Here is a 5,307-nt window from a genome sequence, read left to right on the forward strand (position 1 = left end):
CTCCCATTGCTACCCAGCTACGGTGTGCTGGGTGGTGTTGATCAGAGGCAGTGCCAAGGGCAGTGTGGTTTGGCTCGGACAGCCTGCATGCACAGCATCAGTCTCACTGCCGCCGTGAACTCTCACTTGTCAACTGTCAGGGAGCCCACAGGTGGAGCAGGTTGTTTGCAGGTCAGAGAAAGAGAGAGAAGCACATGGCAAAATTGCAGTCAGCTTCTTTATTAAGGAAAGCAAAACAAAGAACACAGAGAGACTTCTAAAGGGTGACCCTGTCTTTCTGTCAGGATGCTGTCAGTGGCTCCCGGCTGACTGCCCAGGAAAGTATAAAGGCAAGGAAAAGTTTCTTACAGTCCTTTTTTATTTCAATATTTATGGAGGAAGACTATAGAACCCAGCATCTTGGATAACGGCATTGTCCCAAGTTAATCTCCACCCCCTTCTCTCCCACTTCCTTATTCGTCATCATCATCACCTCCTCTACGGGTGCCTCTAAGTTTCCTCTGTATTTGAGCTCTTTACTCTCCTACTTTTAACGCTCACTGGGTTCTGGGAGATGGAGGGTCTGGAATGCTTTCTAATGACAAGGATGACAAGGTGTCAGCCGAGTGTTGTTCTGACTCGCCCATGATTTCCCAACTCCCCCCCCCACCGCATCTGCCTCTGAGCTGTAACCTCCCTCGAACCCCTGTTGTAAATCTATACTGCCTTCCTCTTCATCCTCCCTGGAAGCGGCAGGATGAGGAGGAGGTCTGACCCCTGCCCAGTCCCTGACAATTAGTTTTCTTTAACAGTAGAAGCAGGTTTTTATATTATACACAGCCATTCTTCCGGCTTTGATTATGAGAGCAAAAAATGAACATCCAATAGTCTAGACAGAAACAAATGGGTAGTCAGGCTGATGGTTACTTGGTTGCAGAAGTTTACTGGCCATTACTGTTGGCATGGAGATAGTCTAGGTTGAATGCAAACATGCCATTCTGATGTCATGTGTGATGTCACAAAGAGGATATGCTTTAAGTCTTGGTAAAGCCAAAAGCAGTTAACAGTCAGACTGCATCTCAGCACTGTCAAGATGGATCTCCATCATAGGTAATGAATAGTTTTATTTGGGGGATATATTAACTTTTACTATTGGGGAAACATTTTAGATTAGTTTGTAACCCATTAAGTTGAGGCAGATAGATATACATTCACAACCCTGTACACATCAAATTATCAACTTTATGAGTGACTTTGGGACTGATTCATACAACCACATTTCCTTTCTCCACTCCATAGCAGCTTTTTCTCTGTAATTGAAAAAAAAAATAACCAAGAAGGAGAATATAAGGAACCAGGAATAAGATGTAGATGAGTATGGTGAGGATCTAAGCTTTACAAGTGAGGGGGCTAGGAAGATGGCTTTGTGGTCCAGCATAGGAATGATGGGTGCTTCATATTACTGAATTCCTTTTCCACAAGGAAGAAGCCACAAAGAAGAAGTATTTGAGCTCTTTGCTCTCCTACTTTTAAGGCCCACCAGGTTCTGGGAGATGGAGGGTTTGGAATGTTTTCTAATGACGACGTGTCAGCCAGCTGCTGCTCTGGCTCTGACTGCTCCTCCTCCTCCTCTCATTATTTCCCAGCTTTTCCCCTCATCTGCCTCTGAGCTGGGACCTCCCTCAAACCCCTGTTGTAAATCTATACTGTCTTCCTCTTCCTCCTCCCTGGAAGAGTCAGGATGGGGAGGCGGTCTCCACCACTCCTCTTCTGCCCAGTCCCTGACACTTAATGAAACAGTTTGAACTGGCTTGAAGCTCTTCCATCACTCCCTAATCTTCTGTGTCGGGCCCTTCTCTATGTGATCTTTGGGACTCTCTCTGTGTCTGCCTGGCTCACTGCTCAGGAATATGCAATAAACGCTTCATTCTAGGAGTGGGGCCGGTGAGCTGTCAGCAGAGAAGCTGTCAGAGTGGCTCTGAGGGAAAGCTCCAGGGTCTACCTCTCCTCTGTCATCTCTGTCGGTGCCTGCATCCAAACTGGAAACCTTCTCACCTTGCCTGTGCCTGCTTCCATCTCTTTGCTATCTCTCTAGTGCCCTGCTCCTAGCATGTCCCAGCTTGTCCTCTCCTCTGAGGTGTGGCCTGTGTCCCACCACCAATCCCCAGGCTCGAAATCCTCTTCCTCTGCACCTTCCCTGGCGAGCTCTTGACTGGGCAGTTGTCACCTCTCTTCCTCATCCAGCCAGTCTCTGACATCCTCCTGGTACGCCACCGCAATGGTGGTGGCAGGAGGTCAGGTAAGCAGGACCCCCTCTTGCTGTTGGTGAGCACCAAGTGGAAATGCTAATACTGACTGTCCATAAACAGCTTGTCCTCTCCTCTGAGGTGTGGCCTGTGTCCCACCACCAATCCCCAGGCTCGAAATCCTCTTCCTCTGCACCTTCCCTGGCGAGCTCTTGACTGGGCAGTTGTCACCTCTCTTCCTCATCCAGCCAGTCTCTGACATCCTCCTGGTACGCCACCGCAATGGTGGTGGCAGGAGGTCAGGTAAGCAGGACCCCCTCTTGCTGTTGGTGAGCACCAAGTGGAAATGCTAATACTGACTGTCCATAAACAACCCTGGATTTATTTGATACATTACGTTAACCAAGCTAACATCCCATTTTTACACACACACACATATATGGGCAACTGGCCTAAAGCCAAGTTGGACTGTTTCACTGAAGCATCTCATTTTATGTTCTCTCAGGATCCCGTCATTTTTCTTAGCAGCTTTCCTTTTGCCTCCTATTTAAAAAAATGAGTGCAGCTGAGAGCAGTGCCCTGAATGAAGCTTTTTACTAGTTTCGAAACTTTTGGGGACATTTGCCGCCCTCTTGAAAATGGAAACCTGCAATTAAAATGCAAAGGAATGCCATAATAGCATAAAAATGGGTGAGCGAGTTTGAAAGCCACTGCACTTAACTGCTGGGGGTGGAGGTGAACATAATAAAATAAACCTTAAATATTGAGCCGCGCTCTCCAATTGCGGCTGAATGTCAATTGACACCAACAGAGTGAAAATCCAGCGTTCATTAGGAAGTGCTTTTGTGCAATACTTGCCACGAAGAAGAATGCAACTGAAGGGGCACATTCCCATCTGGTACAAATCAAAGGAGAATATTAGCATTTATTTATTATCAATTAAGGTACCCCACTTTTCACTATATATCTCAAAGCGTCTAGAAGAGAAAAAAAGTAAAGCATATTAGGTTGCATTCGAAGTAGCACTAAGGGGGAAATTCCATTAGTAGAAGGATTCCTACTTCTGCAAGAGAGAGAGACAGAAAGAGAGAGAGAGAGAATGCACGTACTTTTGTAACATACATAATTATTTAAAAACAAGCAATGCTCTCCCACTCTCCTTCCCCCACAAGTCCCCTATATTGGTTCTGGGGTTTCCTCCCACACTCTGGAGCAGATATGGAAATAGCAGGGAGCATCTCAGCAGGGAGGAGAGGGGCTGAAGATCTCTTGCACAAGCAATTATTTAGGAACATAGGAAGCCATCTTATACTGAGCCAGACTATTGGTCCATCTAGCTCAGGATTGTCTACACCGACTGGCAAAAAGTTTGCAATGATTTCAGGTGGGGTTCTCTCCCAGAACTACCTGCAGATGCTGGGATGTTTCGCATGCAAAGCAGATGCTCTGCTACTGACCTGCAGCCCTTCTCCAACACTGACCCACAGCTGAATAACATCCACGCTGGATCTACACTGACCTGTTTTAACATTATTAGAAAGTTATTAGAGCATCTGGGAAAGGCTGGTGCCACTGTCCTGTAGTGCCCAGCATCTTCCTGAGGCAGTCACCACATTTTGCTTAATACAAGGGCCGGTCCTATCCTGCATAGACCTTTTTTTTAGTCTTGGAGTCCTTATTCCCAAGGTTCTTTTAATTGGTGATGCCAAAGAATCTGAAGCCTTATGTGCACAAAGTACAGTGGTACCTCGGGTTAAGTATTTAATTCGTTCCGGAGGTCCATTCTTAACCTGAAACTGTTCTTAACCTGAAGCACCAATTTAGCTAATGGGGCCTCCTGCTGCTGCTGCGCCGCCGGAGCACAATTTCTGTTCTCATCCTGAAGCAAAGTTCTTAACCTGAAGCAATATTTCTGGGTTAGCAGAGTCTGTAACCTGAAGTGTATGTAACCTGAAGCGTATGTAACCCAAGGTACCACTGTATATGTTTTCTGACTGAGCTGTGATAATTTCAATTGCTGTATGAAAGTTATCATTGGAAAAAACGCCTTCAAACGTGGCATGGGAACAGGAGAAAGTCCAGGACTGCTACCCCCCAAGTAAAGAATAAGAAGTTAGCAGGCATGGGTGCCAGGATGTTGTCAGTGGCTCCCGGCTGGCTGCCCAGGAAAGTATAAAGACAAGGAAAGGTTTCTTACAGTCCTTTTTTATTTCAATCTTTACAGAGAAAGGCTATAGAACCCAGACTCTTGGATAATGGCGTTGTCCTGAGTGAATCTCCACCCTCCGTCTCTCCCACTTCCTCATTCGTCATCATCATCATCACCTCCTCTACGGGTGCTGCTGTTGGGTTTCTATTCCTCTTACTGTGCAGATACTGTGTAGGATTGGTTCCTCACAAGTCTGTGTTATGTATGTGATGTTAACATAAGGAGAGTGCTGGAGGTGAAATAGTTAAACAGGTTACCCAATCAGGACCCAGGGGGTGGAGTCAGAGGGACTATAAAACCAGTTCTGGGGGGGGCAAAGGGGGGAATTCGTTGAGAGTTGGGTGGTTGGTTGGAGTGGGAGTGAATTGGGATAGAGTTTGTGGTTAGGTTGAGTTAGTGTAGCGAAATAAGCTGAGTCAGGAATAGTTAGGGGCTAGGAAGACAAGTAAATATCTGAGAGGTGGTTTAGTGAGTGAAAGCAGGTAGCGAAAGATATAGGTCTGGATAGGCACCCCATGAATGCAATTGACTGATACTGTCTATGAAACCAGACACTTGTTAAACTGCAATAAATAAACAAAAGTATATGTTTCAATTTAACCCTGACTGGGCTCAGTAGGGCCTGGGTGGTGGCAGTGAGAAATAAAGTGGTGGCACAGGGATCAATATACGGTGAAACATCCAGGGACCCTGTGTGATCCCCACAATGTATTCCAGTATCGACTGTTGGAATCACTGGAGCAGATGTTTACTGTACTGTTTCCGGGGGTTTTTTTTGCTTTCACTTCTGATTTCTCTCCAGTGAAGACCAGAGAGAGGAGGCATGTTTTCTTTTGTTCTGCCTTATGCTTAATAAAGTAGCTTAGTGCTTAC

The 5,307-nt window shown here is 46.1% G+C and overlaps 1 long non-coding RNA gene across 2 annotated transcripts; it reads left to right on the plus strand.

Moving 5' to 3' along the window:
• Positions 1-906: 906 nt before the first annotated feature.
• On the plus strand, positions 907-5,034 carry LOC308594035. Of its 2 annotated transcripts, none has more exons than XR_014011251.1 (2): positions 907-1,089; positions 4,450-5,034. It is a non-coding gene; the product is annotated as an uncharacterized lncRNA (long non-coding RNA). The 2 variants fall into 2 exon arrangements; XR_014011252.1 differs by lacking the exon at positions 907-1,089 and adding an exon at positions 1,252-1,359.
• The last annotated feature ends 273 nt before the right edge of the window (positions 5,035-5,307 follow it).

This window comes from Podarcis bocagei (genome assembly GCF_964188305.1).
Source record: "Podarcis bocagei genome assembly, chromosome: 8".
Lineage (NCBI taxonomy): Eukaryota > Metazoa > Chordata > Lepidosauria > Squamata > Lacertidae > Podarcis > Podarcis bocagei.